At 45.3% G+C, this 18,750-nt stretch overlaps 1 long non-coding RNA gene across 2 annotated transcripts in view; it reads right to left on the reverse strand.

The window, feature by feature from the left end:
* LOC123377266 overlaps positions 1 to 10,872 on the reverse strand; it is a 60,915-nt gene extending 50,043 nt beyond the window's left edge. Inside the window, exons 1-2 of one of the 2 annotated variants that reach the window (XR_006582150.1) lie at positions 10,772 to 10,821; positions 8,534 to 8,655 (exon numbers count right to left, since the gene is read on the reverse strand). This is a non-coding gene — a long non-coding RNA (uncharacterized LOC123377266). Of the gene's footprint in view, positions 1 to 8,533; positions 8,656 to 10,771 lie in introns of both variants that reach the window. The other variant, XR_006582151.1, reaches the window with a different exon arrangement.
* Between the last annotated feature and the right edge of the window lie 7,878 nt (positions 10,873 to 18,750).

The following is an 18,750-nucleotide window of genomic DNA, read 5'->3' on the forward strand; positions in this document are numbered from 1 at the left end:
GTTGGGCTAGATGACCTTTTCTTATAAGCCTGATGCAGGAATTACTGAGTGAAATATTATGGCCTGTGTTATGCAGGAGATGAGACAAGATGATCATAGTGGTCCCCTTTAGCCTTAAATCTATTAATCTTTTCTTATGACTCAAATGTCTTTTGTTCTGCTGCTTTATGTGCCTGTAATGGCTACAATGAGAGGTGGTGTTCCCTGCTGATTAGGGCATAAGATTCAACACACAGATCTCTGGGTTATAATTCAGCTCTTTCACTAACTTGCTGTGTGGTTACCCTTCATCTCCAAAGGGTGGGACAGATGGCAAGGTAAGAGGAAGGATTGTCTTGTGACTGGGCACTAGCTTAGGACTTGGGAGACAAGTTAAATTCCCTGCTCTGCTACAGACTTCTGTGTGATTTGGGCAAGTCATTTAGTCTCTCTGAGCCTCAGTCCTCCATCTGTAAAATGGGGACATAGTGCGGACTCCGTGGGTGCTGCGGGGCTGAATCACCCAGGGGGAAAAATTAGGTGTTCTGCACCCACCGTCAGCCACCCTCTCCTCCTTCCCTGAGTGTGCTGCATCCCCACTCCTCCTACTCCCAGCTTTTCCCGCCCACCGCCAAAAAGTTGTTTGGCAGCACTTAAGTTTTTCCAGGAGGGAGGGGGAAAGAGTGGGGACACAGCACGCTCGGGGGAGGAGGAGGTAAAGAGGTGGGGACTTGGGGAAAGGGGTGGAATTGGGGCAGGGCGAGGATGGTGGTCAAGCACCCATGGGGCAGAGGGCAAGTCGGCACCTATGAATAGGGATAATAGCATTTCCCTTCCTCACAGGGATGTTGTGATGATAAATACATTAAAAAGGTTGTGAGCGGCTCAGCTACTGTGGTGAGAGTGGCCACAGAAGTACCTAGGCCTGGTAGTCTGTGTGTCTCTTATTTCCTTTTTACAGATAGATTGGCTAATACTCTGCCTGCCTCAGCCACGTCAAGTGGCTTATTCCATTAATGTCTATAGTTCTCTGAGGTCTTCCATGGAAGTCATCATGGAAATGCAAAGCACCATTATTTCAGTAAAAGAAAACTAATAAGAACAGTTACAAGGAAAAAGATTGACTACCAAAAGGTTTTTGACCATTTTCCAGCGATAGTTGTAACTGTTGTATGATCTGTTATTAAATGAATGAAACATAGAACAGTAAAAAGAAAAAAATCCCTTGTTGTTTACTTGAAGCCTGATCACGGGCGAGGTAATATCTTTTATTGGACCAACTTCTGTTGGTGAAAGAGAAAGCTTTTGAGCTTACACAAAACTCTTCTTCAGATCTGGGAACAGAACTGAGGCTTTGACTACAGTACATATTACTTCTGTATCACATAAGTTGCTCAGGGGTGTGTGAGTAACTCACACCCACGAGTGACGTAAGTTATACCGACCCAAGCGTCGGAGTGGACAGCACTGTATCAGCAGGAGAGCTTCTCGCCCTGTCATGGAGGCAGGAGTTAGGAGACCGCTCTCCTGTCAACAGAGCATCTTCACCAGAAGCACCTCAGTGGCTCTGCTGCACTGGTATGCAGCTGCTATAGTGTAGACATACCCTCAGAGTGTCACAGCTAAATACAAAGGTGGAACAGATTGTTAAGCATAAGGAGTTAACACATTTCAAGAGACCATTTAAGATGAAGCAGGCAGCTAACACTTCTGCAATCATAGGATGAAAGAGGGTTCATAGGTTATAGATTGTTGTAATGAGCCATAAATCCAGTTGTGGAATGATTGTTTTGTGAAAAGTGTTCACCCACGGGTAATATGGTGTTTGTGTCATTTTTCTGTGAGTTTATTCAAGAGCATAGTGATTGTCTCATTTCACCCACATAGTTGTTATTGGGGCATTTAGTGCAATGAATGTTGTGATAGGCATGCAACCTTATTTGCATCCTTAGTAGCTGTGACATATGGCCAGAAAGGGTTAAGCATCTTGCACGATAAGTGACTTTGTCAACAGGTTGGCACCCACCTCTCACGTAGTGCCCCCTTCTGGTTGGGCATGTCTATATTCTTTAGTTCTGGTGACCCCTTTCGGTGGTTCTCAAGTGGGTTTGTCAGTGACACAGCACTCCAGCTGAGTCACACTGTTTGCCTGTTAATCAGCACAAACTCCTTCCGGGGTATATGGTCCACCAGGGCCTGTCTTTCTCTAGCATTCCCTGGGCTTTGGTCTTTAAGTAGTTCAGTTCTGGTATGAGGCTGTATCGCCAGGGCTTCCTCCCTGGAGACAGTGTCTTCCTACAGCCCTCCCCAGGCTCAGTCCCTACTCAGTCCTAGCAATCAGCCAGGAGCTCCCTCAATGCTCCCCCAGGCCCTGCTGCTCTTCCAGGCAGCCAGGCCTGCAGTCCTTTCTTCTCCTGCTCCTAGCAGCAACTGACTACTGCTCTGCAGCTCTTTTTATATGGCCCTCTTGGGCCCTGATTGGCTGCAGGGGAAGTAGCCACTCTAGCCTGCTTGGAGGGCCTCTCCACTGTTCCTTCCCTGGGATGGGTGTGGCAGAACCCTGAGGCCTCCAGCAGGGGGCCTTTGGCCCTAGTCTATTCCATCACAGACCCAAATTCAACCATTAGGGACATATTGGTAGATGATGTTTGTGTTTGTGTGTGTTTACATTGTCATCAACCTTTAACAATATATATGTAATCAAACAGTTCCTGTCTATGCTGTATTCTGTTACTTCAGAGATCAAAAGGAGATCTTAACATTTAAATGAACTGTAAATGTAGTGATATCACTGTATTAATCTCTCTTTGAAGTATATAGCAAATCACCCGCAAATGGTAGAAAACAGGCAATTGCCTTATGTTAATGTGTAGCTAATTCCCAGTGATGCTTAGGAAACAGGTCTACTTCAGAGTCTCAATGATTGCTTATTGTTTGCCTAAGAACTCTGAGCTGTCAAGAGAAGGCCTGGAACCATATAAAAAATCTTTTGGTCCTGATCCTTTTAATCTCAGATCTGCTTGATACTTTATGCAGGGGAAGCTTAAGTCATAAGACTGAGCTCTCCGGTACCACCTGGATCAACCTGGATATGAACATTGGACTGAATCTATGGACTAATTCTAAGAACTCTCTTCAACTCTAAAGCTTACCATCATCTCATAACTGTACTCATGTCTGTATGTATACTGATCTTTTAACCAATATTCTCTCTTTTTAAATAAATTTTAGTTTAGTTAATAAGAATTGGTTGCAGAGTGTATTTGGGTAAGGTCTGAAACATTCATTAACCTGGGAAGGAATGTGTCTGATCCTTTGGAACTGGTAGAATTTTCTTATATATGATAAATAAGATTCTCAGTAATCCTCATCATATTTGACTAGACTGTCTGGGTGGAAGCCCAAGGCTGGGTTGCTATAAGGGAACTGTGTTTTAGTTTCTGTGTCACCAGTATGGTATTGTAGAAGCTATTTTGTGCTGGCTGGGTAAATCCAAGTATTGGACTATCCACCAGCTTTGGGGATTGTCTTCCCCACCCTTTACAGTTTGCCCTAATTGAGTAACCTCTGTATGGGCCGCCATGGGACCCCACAGTAGCCACTGCACATTTCTCTGCATTGATGAGTTAATGATTCCATTGACTCAGCCTTTGGCCCTTCAGAACACCCCAAAGAGCACAACAAAGGAAATAAATGACTGTAGTTAACTTACACACTATTTCCCCCTTTATCACTATATTAACTGCAGCCAGGGTCCATTTATTTATTACCTCGGAGCCAGCTAATGGCTCCTGCTGTTATGCCATTTTCCTGGTGATGCACAGGGAGCATTGCACAGAAACGATATACAGTCACCGGCCTATTCTGGCTGGATTTGATTTGAAGAAGTGTCCAGATTTTTATGCACTTGAGCTCCTGTAGGTAATTGTACTGAGAAATCAGTAAGCAGAGTTTCTTAACTGGTGCTTCATCACTCAATTCCTAACAACCATCCTTAGCACATGGATTTAACACGCTTAATTGTTTGGGGCTCCCAGCAGAAAAGAGAAGACCAAACAACTTCAGTTCTGCAACATCTCTCTCACACAAAGTATTGCCAAGCACTTAACAGGGTGAGTTACTCAAAAACTAACAAGAAGAAGAGGAAGAACAAGGGGGTTTGAGATGGAAAGTGACTCACTGGGGTGGATTTCAAGATAGATGGAGGCTGAGACAGAGAAATGGAGGCGCTGTTGGAATGGATGAAGTGCCACACTGTGGTAGCATGGATTACGCTGGAAGGCATGCAAAGGTAGGAGCAGAGTAGTGCTAGAGACATGTGTGATACAAGAGCCATCCTGAAAGTAGCAGGCAACATGGACACAGTCCATTGGATGGGGTAGGTGGGATGGTTCTCAGGGTACCCAGAACCATGAGTTGCTTTATTACCTCCTCCTTCCAGCAAGAGGGAGTTGTGCTTGTGGTAGCTGGGTGTCAGCTCCTTGGCACCACCAGCCCTTCAGTCAGTCAAATACTCTCCTCCGGGCTCTGCACAGCCATCCCTTGGGTACAGCGAATCGGGGCGACAGCTCTGGGCCCTGTGGGCCGCTGGTGTGATTGGCCGGCGCCGAGCGCAGTCGGTCCTAGAAGTGACAGATTTGTCACTTCTGCCCCAGGCCCAGCACCCCACTAGGGGCGGCCTTGGGGCTTTGTCAGCCCTTACTTTGCCTTGCAGGTTAACAATCGGTGCACCCCAAGCCCCTTTGAATTGTTCCCCTGTGATATCCGCCCTTGAAACTGACTACTCACAGAAAGGTCCAGTTTTAAACCACTGCTCCCGTAAACAACATAGCATTTGTGAGAACTTCTAATACAACAGAATGAGATTTAAGAAAGAATAAAGATTAATTAGAAACAAGAGGGGAGCGGTAGAAACAAGCAGAGTAGAAAACAAAAGTCATAACACACAAACCCGGGTCTCCACTTATCAATAGTTAGCTTCCCTAGCTAACAGATTTCCCCCTACTCTCAAAGTTCAGTCTGTTGCAGAGCTGGCTGGTTTCTCAGGAACCAGGATCCAAACATCCATCCAAGCACCCCTCTTTCCCCGCCAACAGGGGTTTTCTGCAGTGACTGGATCCAGAGTGCCTTTTCCTACACTCAGTTATATGGAAAAGTCTTTTGTTTCTATTCACAGGCAGGATGAATCCCACCTTGTAGAGTTGCTTTTCTACCTTTAAGTGGCTTTGATTGTTCATCCTTGCCTCTGACAATTTTCCATTGACTGTTCTGGGATGTGGCCAGGGTAGACTACAGAATTGTGCATTACCTTGCTGACTGACCAGGTAGGGGTAACAATTCCCTCTTGCCTGAAAGGGTCATCACATTTGAGACACATTGCCTCTAATCGACTAATTCTACTTCAAGTCCATAAAGCGTGCTTTCAATATAAATTCATTATTTCTTAAATGTTACCCGTACATACATCTCACAAGGATTATGGGTCTTGACAAGTGACAAGCTTTCTGTAGATCCCTTACATGTCACAGGACATTTATCCCTACAGAATAAGACATGTGTTTGGTGTAGTGAGTTTATATCAGGTCCAAAAGCGAGAGCTGTTTGCAAAGAACTGGGCACCCCTTGCCAAGGGGTCTGGGTCACAGTGCTATACTTGGGCTCATGAGACCAACTTTTCTGTTCCCTGCTCTGCTTTCTGTGTGACCTTGGGTAAGTCACTAGGTTTCCTATTGTCTCAGTCCCCATCCCTCGCTGTAAAGTGGGGATAATAGCATTTTCCTGCCCCACTGGGGTGTTGTGAGGATAAATACTTTAAAGACTGAATTGCTCAGATACTATATTGACAAGAGCCATGTAAATACCTGAAATAGGCAGCTAGAGGGAGAGGTGTTGCATGCAAGGTGCTACTGGGTATGTGTGGATAAGTTAGTGGGTAGAGTGGGGCCAGTCCACAGCATGCTTTGAAAAGTAGGAGTATGGCTGAGATACCTAGGAAGCCAGCAGAGGTGGGGGAGGGCTGAATCACTGTCTATAGCAGGGGTGGACAAACTTACTGACCCACCGAGCTGCATATGACAATCTCCAGAAGTTCCAGAGCAGGGATGCCCCTGCCGGGGCTTGGAGCTTCAGCCCCATGGGAGGCACGTGATAGGGCTCAGGGCTTCAGCCTTGCTCTTGCAGAAACCTCGAGCCCCAGCAGGTGCACCCTGCAAGGCTGAAGCCCTGAACCCCCCAATCCCTGCTGTGCAGAAGCCCCATCCCCACCACCCCACTGGAAGGCAGAGGTCCCAAGCTCTCCCCCCAAGTCTGCTGAATGGAGAATGGATGGGGAGTGGAGGACCTCCGCAAGCCACACTTTAATGGTAAAAAAGCCACAGGTAGCTTGCAAGCCAGTTTGGCCATCCCTGGTCTATAGCTGGAGATTAGCTTGGCAGTAGTCTATATTACCCTCTAAGTATATTCATCACAATGCACATTCCCTAGTCTCTGAATCCCTTCTCTGCTTTGCAGGCACTTGGTAGATGCTGGGCCTGAGAAATCAGAAATAAAATGTAAAATGTCATAGGTTTATTCCCCACTTTGAACTTTAGCGTTCACAAGATGGGGACCTGCATGGACTCCTCTAAACTAAAATCCTAGTTTAGATCTGGTTCTCGCTGCCACCAGTCAAGTTTTAAGTGTCTGACACACTCCCTGTTCCCCCAAAACTTCCCTGGGGAACACAGATCCAAACACCTTGAATCTCAGCACAAAGGGAAATAATCCATTTCCCCCACCTTCTTCCCCCTCCCCTTGTCCTTGGGAGAGATACCTTGATTCAAACTCCTTGAATCAAACAAAGAGGGATTCACTTTTCCCCCTCCCCTTCCCCTGAAAATCCAAACAAGGGAAGAAATCAATCAAGTTCTAAAAAGAAAAGATTTTATTAAAAGAAAGAAAGAAAGTACACTATCTCTATAATACCAGGATGAAAAAATATTACAGGGTCTGACATATAAACTTGGAGAGACTTCCCCCTCCCTCCTCCTCAGAATAATCAAAGTAACAGCAAACAGAAATAAAGAATTTATCCAGCAACACACAATTGCAAATGTAGAAATAAACTTATAATACTAGTACGCCTTTCTAATACTCACTAGAATGAATAGATGAAAAATACTGCAGAAACCTGGGAGGACTTGATTAAGATGTCTGGACTCCCTTAGCTCCAAAGAGAGACTCAACTCAAAACAAAGAAACACAGAGAAAAAACTTCCCTCCACAGAGATTTGAAATGATCTTGTCCCTTGATTGGTCCTCTGGTCAGGTGTTCATCAGGTTACTGAGCTTGTTAACCCTTTACAGGTAAAAGAGACCTTAACCCTGATCTGTTTATTTATGACAAAAAGCTTATGTACTCAGTCTGTTACTAAATAGAGCACAGCTCTATCTGGAATAATAAACTCGCCTGCAACCAAATTACATACAGAAACAAAGGAAAGAATGTGTTTTCCTAACAGCATCAGTTAGTTAAAATCATTGCAACACTCCAGCTGATAAACTGGATGAAAACGCCTCCCCATCTCTCTCTCTCAGGGGGCAATTTTCCAAAGTTAGGGGCTTGGCGAGGAGGCCCAAGATCTGGAACTCCACTCAGATCAAGGGTAATTCCAGGGAGGTTAATGGAATTACACCAGTGCAAAACTGGCACAAGTGAGAGGAGAATCAGGCCCAAGATTTTTTAAATTATTCCTCAACAAGTAATTTTTAAAAAGGAATTTGCTCAGTTGTGAAGTAGATAATGGGGGCAGTAAACTTTGGTGGCAATTTTAGAATCTTTCTCCCCTTTATTTAGCTAACCTCTGCAAAGCCCTATGATTTACTCTTAGAGTTTGTCTTCACTGGAGATTAGTTTCCTTCAGAGCGTGTTTTGTGTCTACGTCTTGGGGTCAGTTTGGGAATCCCTCACTCCCACGGACGAGCAGTTACTCACATAAGTAGTGCCAGTGAAGTCATTGAGACTACTCATGTGAGTAAATGCACATCACTGGGAGTCAGGAGGTTTCAATTAGCCACTTTTAAACTGAGGTGGGTCCAGAGTGGTATCATGGATCTGAATCCTCTGCACTTTGGGGAAATCTGGACTGAGTTCTGATCTCTCCAACTTGGGCCGCTCTCTAAAATGAGACAGACCTGAACCCGGTCTTCAGAATTCCTCAAATTTGAGGAAGTCCAACTTCAGATCTAGTTCTGGCTCCCAGTATAATGAACTGTGGCTGCTTGTACACAGATACCACGGTCATAAGTGGGAATCAAGCCTGTGGGCTTCAGTACAGCAGTAATGTGTCTGTTCTGATGCTCCAGTGTTTGATTGCCGTTGAGAACCAGGGTGCCTGTCTGTACTCACAGCCCCAGTTTGGTACAAAATGCTACATTAGATGAGACTTGAACACCTGCGAACACCACTCTACACTAACTAACAGAAGAAATACGTAATACATTAGGACTCAGTACTTGTAATCATGCCAGCCTCTTGTTGCTAGTCTGAATTACTAATGACCCACTACTTACTCACCTTTAGCTCAAGTAGTAAGGATGTGCACTTTTGGTACTGACAGTCCCAGGTTTGATTCTACTACCCGTAGTTAAGCAGCCACAGGTCAGTACATGAAGTTTGCAGCTTGGTCCCATCCCTACCTGTACATGATGTTTCAAATATTACTCTGTGTCCTAAATGAGTGCTGCATCACTGCAGAGGGAGAACTAACTAGCTAAATAGGATTATCCCTTGGCCCTGAAGGTACATTAGATACGCAATACCTGTGATGTATCTGGCTTTTAGAGCTGCATATTTCTGTCTGCTTTGTGTAATGTATTGGAATGAGTGACATTTTCCCACGAGTGGAACATTTACAGTATACTCTCATTCCTCCAGAGCCCTATTATCTAAACCTCTGCATTATCCGAGTCCTTTCCTTGTCCCCCAGGATGAGAGGTGCACCCTCTTCAGCATTTGGATAATGCGGAGGTTTGGATAATAGAGCAATAACACTCAGCCAGGACTGCGAGGAGGAGGAGGAGGAGACGACAACCCTGGCAACAAGGGAGGCCAGTCTGATGATGAATGGTACCTGCAGCAGTGCAGGGAGCCCTTCGCAGTTCCACCGTCATGGGAGTGAGCCAGCAGGGCCATGCCAATGGGGAAGCAGAGGGCTCCCTGTGCTGTCAGTGGGCCAGTGACAGCAGATCCCTGCAGGTACAAGGAAGGATACAGGCCTGCTGGGGGCAGGGCAGAACAGAGTCCAGAGCAGAGCCAGAGCAGCCCCCACCCCTTGCACCTGTAGGGATTGGTTGTCACCAACCCTGCAGCAGTGCAGGGAGCCCTCTGCAGACCTGCCATCACGGGAGTGAGTGACAGAGCAGAGATCCCCAGCCAGGACTGAGAGGAGGAGATCCTAGCCACAGGGATGGCCACCGCACTGCCACATGGCTCCTTCCTTCACGATTATTCAAACTCCCGACCATCCAAATAAATTCCACAACTCCCATGCTATTCAGATAATGGGGAGTACATAGTAGTAAGTTACAGGGTGTTCATGTAACGTTCATCCTTCTCGTTGGTAATGCAGCTAGGCAGACTCACAGCCCCTCACTAATGGCACACTTCACATTAAGCTCTTGGCCTCCTTCTATTCTCACTGAGTTCAATAGCAAAACTTCCATTGACTTCAGTGGCGCCAGCATCAGACCCGTATGTTTATATTTTTAGCATCCAGATTTCATCTAATCAAACTAAGTAATCAACATTAAATGCAAAGAAACTGATTTGACTATTTAGTCAAAGTTCCATTTAATATTTAATTGAGTTTATTAAAGAACATAATGAAATCAACACAGCCCAACTAATTCAACTTTGTGTTTTGTTTAAAAAACAAACAGTGACTCACTTCTCTCCTTGCTGCTTCCTCAGGCTCATCCACCAGGCACAGCCTGGCCCTTCCCCCTTCACCTCTCACTCTGCAGAATCCCTCTCTGACACTAAGGCATAAGTGCTGACTCCATGAGTGCTCCAGGGCTGGAGCACCCATGGAAAAAAGTTAGTAGGTGCTTAGCATCCACTGGCAGCCAGCTCCCTACTCCTCACTTCTCACCCACCTGCTGATCAGCCCCTCCCCCTCTCTCCCTCCCAGCCCCTACTGCCCCCCACAATCAGCTGTTTCACAGCATGCAGGAGGCTCTCGGAGGGAGAGGGAAGAGTGGGGAATGGGTGAAACTAGGTGGAGAGAGGCAGGGCAGGTGTTTCATGGAACGGATGAGGTGGGGGTATGGCCTGAGGTTGAGAACCCCTGGGGCCCAGAGGAAGCCAGCACATATGCCCTCTGATGCCCCTATAGCCCCTTAACATGGAGACCTCTGTTCCCAACTGTAAGTGATTTGGCCACTCCCAGCACCTGCTCATGGCCAAAGTGCCTCTGCAGTGCCCTGCTCTTTATCCCTCTGGATCCCCAATTTTCAACTGATGACCCCCACTCCTTACCCTGTTCTTCCTTAGTTGCCCCCATGCTCATTTGAACCCCAGGTTCAGTAGCTCCTCCCCCAAGGCTAGGAGAGGGGCCTTTAGATGCAGTGGGGCTTGTGCCAGCCCACCTCCCAGAATTCAGCAAGGCCCTGCCCTTTATCCTCCCTCTTCCAGGGCTTTTACACAGACTCCACGCTTGCTCATCCCATCCCCACTCTTATTGGATCAGAGCTTATTCACACTCAAAAGTAAAACTCAAAGGCCCAGAAGTGTGTCCCAGGGCATGGCTCTTACCTCAGAGCCTGGACAAGCAAGACAGTTCCATCACAGTCCTCTTATCAGTCTTAGGGGGTGAACCACTCTGGGATTCAGCTAACCTGCTCAGAACTAAGTCCCTTACTGACTTCCCAGCATCAGTTCCAGTCAAGAACTACTTCAGCTCCCTGCCTGAGGTTCCCTCCCCACACCAGGTGTTTGTGGTTTGCTCATTTTAGCAACCCCGCTCCAGGCTTCAGTCTCCTGCAGCCAATTCCCTTACTCCCTTTGCTCACTCACGTTGACCCTAGCAGGATTTTGGATTGAGCTGGGTAGGAATGGGAAAGCAGCAGCTGGCTAAAATACATTGTTTGGGAGTCTGTTAAAAAGTGGAGATTGCAACAAACCTGTCTCTGGACCAAGAGTGATCAGTGAGGCGGTGCTGCTTGCTGGTCTGAAACCAATTTAGTTTAGTGAGTCAGAGCACTGGATTACTAGGCAGGGTACTTCATTGCTTTTAGTCAATCAATAAGCTTTGCAAATACTCCCACTTTAAACATCACTTTCTTTCAAACAACTGATTGTTTGAAAGCCCGTTACCTTCAGACCTTGCTTCTGGATTGGCCACATGAGGCCTGTTCTAGCTTTAAGGGCTGCAATCTTTGTTTTGCTTCACTATCCTCCTCTTTGTGCCTGCCTGGAGCTCATCTGGCTCAATCAATTTTTTTTTTGTTATCAATAATTAATTTGGAGGCTTGGTGGCTGATCCACAAAAATGCTCCCCAGAATTTATTTCAGGTCAACCCAAAGGAACAAATTTTTTTTCTTTCCAAAACAACTAAAAAAAAGTTTGTTGCAGGCTGAACTAAACATTTGAGTTGAAACTAAACATTTTTGGTTATTTTTACTCCTTTTTTTTTTTAGCTAAATTTCAAAAAGAAACTATTTCAAAACAAGAAGTCAAAACATGTCATTTCAAAACTATTAAAATGTTTTGTTTTGACTGTTTCTAAATTTTGCCTTTGGCCAAAACAATTTGCTGAATTTGACTTGACACTACATTTTTTTCAGCGAATATACTATTGCTGGGGAAAAAAGTCACTCAGCTCTAGTCCTGACCTTTGGGGTCGTGAAATATGTTTCATTGCTATATTCACTATTATGATGCTCTACTGTATGATTCATAGGAACCGTATGGCACACTGTGCTGTTATATCAGGGGAATTCATTTTAGTGCTCAAAAAGAGAGGGGCTAAGAGTAGCACAAAGAACCAGGCATAAGGTCTGTGTAAACTCCACCCCCTTACCATACATATCCACGTCCCCTGGGGACCACCATCTCAGACAGGGAGTCTTGAGTATGACATCATTCCTGCCTCTCTGAACGTGGTATCACATTCCTGGCCCCATTCCCAGTATTGACAACCCCAAGTGTTCAAAAATCATGAGCCAGGCCCTCAAATCCGGAGATTGCTTTAAAATAATTAGATTTTAAAAAGGGGAGGGGTTGTTTTCCAGTTTACGGTGCACTTGAATTGGGGTTTCAAGCTTTTCTCCCCAATCGTGAGAGCTAGAATTTAAATAAAAGAAAGCTGAGGTTTTCATGCAATCTCTTGATTCCAGCAGCTGGAGCCTTAAGAAACACATCAAATATTGCAAGATATCCAGAGTTGGTATCACAGCCAGCACGGCCTTTCTGGGCAACTGACAGTGACACCATGTTCAGAGAAGCAGGAATGATGCCACACTCAGGACTCTGTCTGAGCTGGGAGTGAGAAATTCTCCAGCTGATGTGGAGTATATATGGGGAGAGGGGTTACACAGCTGCTATGCCTGGTTCTTGGCTACTGCTGTTAGCCCCTCCCTTTCTGAGCACTAAAATAAAGTTCCCTGATGTAAGAAGCATTGTTTGCCACACAATTTATAATAATCATATCGTCTAGCATAAAATCTTCTCAGATTAAGTTTCTGTTAATTATATGCCTCTCGTGAGACATCAGTCCACAGAAAAGAGACTCGTTGCTTTCTGGAGTGTGCGGCTCTGCCCTTCACACTTTTTTGCCTAGACAGGATGACTGGGAGATGTTTCTCTTTGAGAAATATGAATAAGGCACCTGATCCCTTGAGATGCAAGAGAGCTCAGTGGACACAGAAGATTGTATTCTTTCCACTTGTTTTGAAAACCGCGCATATTTGTTGGGGGGGGAGGGGCAGGGGAGGAAGTTAGGCACACACCTATATTTTCACATTATTGGAGGGCATATGGACCAGGGGCTAGTGCAAGGAACGAAGGCGTGTGACATGGCAGACACTTAAAAATATTGGTACTAAGCAATCCAAATTGTAATATGCAGTATTTTAAATATAGCAGTGGGGTTTTGAACCTCCAGGAGCACTGAAATAGTTGAAGAACTTCAAAAATATTCCCCCAGGACAATAAAACAGAATTGCATACACAGCAAGACACCTATACAGCGAGAACAAAATCCCCCTGCCTGAAGAGGTCTATGCTGTTGGAGATGTGAAATGGATGTTGGATTGCAGCTCAAAACTGCTTTGATGGAGGTAAACAATGATCCACCAGAGTAGTCTATTCCCTATTCACAGCCCTTTCAATAACTGTCAGACCTAACCACAGCACCCGATATGACACCCTGCAGCTCCCTAGGTCAAATTCTGTCCTGATATAAGCAGTTATAACTCCACTGGTTCTCTCGGAATTCTGCCTGATTACACTAGGTCTGAATTTGGCCCCGTGACTGAAATGTCTCGTCCATGAATATTTTCTGCTTCAGATACAAGCTCTGTGACAGCAACATCATGGGTTATTGGCAGATAAATTAGTTAAAGCTTAGTCCTGTCAAAACAGCCTAGATAAGGAGACTTGAATGAAGCCTATTGTGCAAAACTGAACTTGTCTATGTGGGAGCTCTACTGGAATAAGATGGATCTGCTCATGGATAGTAGTTTTTTTCTACGGAGCTGGTGAAGCTGCTTAGCTGGAAACGTGTGTTTTGGATACCAAGAGTCCTGAGCTCATATTGCTTCTGCTTTGATTTGTATAATACGTGTTATGGGTGGAGGGAAGTGACTTGGATAAATGTCAGAGCTAGCTAATCCCTTTGCTCAAAGAGTTGAAAGTTTCTGATTCACTTCCTAAAGAAAATCCAGGCCCCTGTGCACTTCCTGGTTCTAGCAGAAGCTCTGATAATGAAATACCACAATGTGACCTTTTTGTCTCAGGAAAGATGAGAAAAACCTGTCCCTATGAGATTTCTGAACTGGATTTCAAAACCATAGTGGTTCAAAATAAACATGGAATCAAAACTCCAGAGTGTTTTGAGCTTTGGTCATCCCTAATGGCAAGACTTAACAGATAGGCCAGGGGTCCCCAATGCGGTGCCCGCGGGCGCCATGGCACCAGTGAGGGCATCTAAATGCGCCCGCGTCCTGGCCGGCAGTCGAGCATCTGCTGAAATGCCGCCGAATTTCGGCGGCATTTCGGCAGCGACGCCTCTCGATGACGCCGCTTGCTGCTGACAAGCGGCATCATCGAGAGGCGTCGCCGCCGAAAGTCGGCGGCATTTTGGCAGATGCTCAACCGCTGCCACAGTCCTTCATCTGGCGCCCGCCAGACGAACAGTTTGGGGACCACTGAGATAGGCTGAGGAGCAGGTGCAAAAAGCTTGACATTCATTCATTAATGTAATTATAAAATATATAGACTAACAGACATATTGGAGCATGAGCTTTCATGGATCCAACAAAGTGGGTATTCATCCACGAAAGCTCATGCTCCAATACGTCTGTTAGTCTAAACTATTGTTGTATGTAAAGTAAATAAGGTTTTTAAAATATTTAAGAAGCTTCATTTAAAATTAAATTAAAATGCAGAGCCCCCCCAGACTGGTGGTCAGGACCCGGGCAGTGTGAGTGCTACTGAAAATCAGCTCGTGTGCCACCTTCGGCACACATGCCATAGGTTGCCTACCCCTGCAATAGACATCTCAGCCTCCTGATTCACTCTCTCTGAACAGGTAAGTTTCTATGGTGTCTGATTGCAGCCTATTCACTTGTTCACACTTCTGAAGACTGAATGGTTCAGACTGTTCTGTGACACTACAAAGATCATTCAAGTAACAGACTGAAACCTATGTTGACTTTATAGGCATAGGTGCTGGAACTAGGGGTGCTGGGGTGCTGCCGCATCCCATGGCTTGAAGTGGTTTCCATCATATACAGGGTTTACAGTTACAATGTCTCGTAGCATCCTCACTTATCAAATTGTTTCAGCATCCCTGGGTATAGGCCCTGGCTGTGTGACAGAAGTCAACATGCCCTGCAACAGGATTACAGAACCCAAGACATAGATGCAGGACGAATTGTTAAGAGCATGAACAAACACGTTATGAGATCTCAGGGCACATTACTGAAGTGAAGTTTAGTGTTTCTGGGAAGTACTAGGCTCACAGCTCCCGAAAGAGAGTCCAGTGCAGCTTCTCCATCGGCATAGTTAATCCATCTTTGTGAGAGGCAGAAGCTATGTCAACAAGAGAAGCCTTCCCGTCAACATAGCGCTGTCTTCAGCAGGGGTTAGGTTGGTATAAATGTCTCTCTCAGGGGTGTGGATTTTTTCACTGTAAGTTATAGCTGTGACGGGTTGGATCACAGAACCCCCATAGGGAGCTGCCACCCAATGTGCCAAGACTACGTCTACCCCTGCCAGCTTGGGGCCCCAGCACCCTGTCTTGCTGAGCCAGACACTCCCGTCTGCTCCAACAAAGACCCAGGATCTGAATTATTTGCCCCAAAGCTGCAGGTTTACCTGAAAGCAGCTCACAGAAGTGTTCCTGTCTTTAACACTCAGATGCCTAACTCCCAATGGGGTCTAAACCCAAATAAATCCGTTTTACCCTGCATAAAGCTTATACAGGGTAAACTCATAAATTGTTCGCCCTCTAGAACACTAATAGAGAGATATGCACAGTTGTTTGCTCCCCCAGGTATTAATACATACTCTGAGTTAATTAATAAGTAAAAAGTGATTTTATTAAATACAGAAAGTAGGATTTAAGTGGTTCCAAGTAGTAACAGACAGAACAAAGTAAGTCACCAAGCAAAATAAAATAAAATGCGCAAATCTATGTCTAATCAAACTGAATACAGATAATCTCACCCTTACAGATGCTTCAGTAAGTTTTTTCCTCAGACTGGACACCTTCCAGGCCTGGGCACAATTCTTTCCCCTGGTACAGCTCTTGTTCCAGCTCAGGTGGTAGCTAGGGGATTCTTCATGATGGCTCCTCTCCTCCCTTTGTTCTGTTTCACCCCTTTATATATCTTTGGCATAAGGCGGGAATCCTTTGTCCCTCTCTGGGTTCCCACCCCTTTCTTCTCAATGGAAAGACACCAGGTTAAAGATGGATTCCAGTTCATGTGACATGATTACATGTCACTGCAAGACTTCATTGCTCACTTGCCAGCACACAGGTATATAGGAAGACTTACAGGTAAAAAACAGCCATCTGCAGACAATTGTCCTCGTTAATGGGAGTCATTAAGATTCCAAACCACCATTAATGGCCCACACTTTGCATAATTACAATAGGCCCTCAGAGTTATATTTCATATTTCTAGTTTCAGATACAAGAGTAGTACATTTATACAAATAGGATGATCACATTCAGTAGATTATAAGTTTTCTAATGATACCTTACAAGAGACCTTTTGCATGAAGCATATTCCAGTTACATTATATTCACTCATTAGCATATTTTTATAAAACCATATAGATTGCAACATCACAATAGCAATGTGAGTTTATAGCGTAGACCTAGCCTCAGCTCTGGGCCTCTCTGTGGAGATTGTTACCAAGAGGCTCAGCTACTGCTGAAGGGGGAGGGAGATTTTTGTAACACAGGAACCTATTCCCAGAGAATTGGACTGAGACCCTCAGATTACTTCTCAGAGGCTGCAACCAGCAGATGGTAAGAGTAGGAATGGTCAAAAACATTTCTGTCAAAACTGCTTTTTGATGGAAAAATTGGGATTTTGACTAAATGAAATTTTCTGTGGCATGTGCTTTCTTTCTGAAGAAAATTTCATCTTGTCAAAAAATGCAAAACCTGAAAATTTTTGGCCAAAACCCGATGCTTTCAATCAAAAACTATTTCAGCTTGGGGGCTTTCTGACTTTTGATGAAAAGTCAAAATTTCCAGAAGAAAAATTCCTATTTTCCAACCAGATCTGGGTAATAGAGAGGCTACCTTTTGCAGCAATGTGATTTCATGACTCAGAATATCTCCTCCAACAAAAGATGTACTCGTGGATATTTTTTTCCCCTGAAGCACTTTTCAACTCTTTTGTGTCAGACATCGAAGCAACTGTTCCTTATTATCATGCTCTTCAGATTCCAGTTTGAACACTTGTAACCAGCGGTAAAGTCACAACAGCATTTCTATTTTCTGGTTGAAAATATCTGCTTCCTTTTATTCTAACACAGTCAATAATCAAGGATGTTTGTGGGCTTTGAAGACCAGGGCATTGCGTCATGAGCAACAGACTGATTAAATCAATCAGGGGGAAATAAATTTCCATCATTCACCTACAGTTCTTGTGACCAGTGAACATTCATTTCATTAGCTGTGCTAACTGATTCACAAGGCAGGGGACTAAATGACTGACCATGGAGGTAAGAATAAAAGTGCTTAATCAGTGCACCAGAATAAAGAAGCACATTTGGGGAGTATGCATTGGATACAGATTAATTTCTATGGGACCATGAAAAAACAGATGGAAAAGATCCTTTTGGTCATTTCTAGTCATTACTTCCCAAAAGCACTTCCTATTAAGGCAGAATTTTTCCCTAGACTTTATTCTCCAGCATTTTGTTTTCCAACTCACTCTCTACGGCTCCTGCTAACCAATGATAGGTGCAGGGCCATCTCTACAGTTTTCGCCGCCCCAAGCAGCGCACCGAATTGCCGCCCTGGGCGGCAGGGGCAGTCCGTGTGCCCTTAGGGCGGCAGGCGCGTTTCCGCGGTGGCGGCAATTCGGCGGCAGCTTCTATGTTTAGCTGAAGCCACCCCGGACAGCTAAACAAAGAAGCTGCCGCCGAATTGCCACCGCTGTGGAAACGCGCCTACCGCCCTAAAAGCACACAGACTGCCCACCCCCCCCCCGCCCGCGGCGGCAATTCGGTGCGCTGCTTGGGAGCAAAACAAGGGGGACTGCTGCCCCTTGCAGATTGCCGCCCCAAGCACCAGCTTGGAGCCGGCCCTGGATAGGTGAACAAAGTAGCATCCTGATGCTGTAAACCCTTAGCCTTTTATGTTGCTCTTTCCTATGAGTAGCCCTTCAATGACCACACAATGCTTGAGTGTGCTATGCAGTATAAACTCATGCAAACCATGTCTTCTCCGGATGCATTTCTACTGATTGTTTTAGTGGAACTTGCCAACGGATGCTAATTATCTTTCACAGTAGAACCTCAGAGTTACGAACACCTTGGAAGTGGAAGCTTGTTTCTGACTGTGAAATGTTTGTGGAACATTTCAGTGACTTACCTACAAAACTGTTTAGTTATTTTCTGGATGTAAAGTATATTAGGCTCTGTCTATACTGGCAAGTTTCTGCGCAGCAAAGCAGATTTCTGCGCTGTAACTCCCGAGGAGTACACACTGCCAAGCCACTTAGTGCACAGAAACTGCACAGTAGCAGCGCTGTAAAAAAACCACCCCAACAAGAGGCGTAGAGCTTTCTGCACTAGGGCTACAGCGCCATGGTGCCAGTGTAGACACCCTGGTCGATTACAGCAGAGACTGGCCTCCGGGAGGTGTCCCACAATGCCTGTTCTTGCCTCTCTGGTCATCGGTTTGAACTCTACTGCCCTGCCCTCAGGTGACCAACCATCAGCCCACCCTGTAAATTCCTTGGGAATTTTGAAAGTCCCCTTCCTGTTTGCTTGGTGACGTGTGCAGTGGTCTCAGTGCATCTTTCCAAGTGACCATGCCTGTTCC

Source organism: Mauremys mutica, chromosome 9, assembly GCF_020497125.1.
Source record: "Mauremys mutica isolate MM-2020 ecotype Southern chromosome 9, ASM2049712v1, whole genome shotgun sequence".
NCBI classification, from domain to species: domain Eukaryota; kingdom Metazoa; phylum Chordata; order Testudines; family Geoemydidae; genus Mauremys; species Mauremys mutica.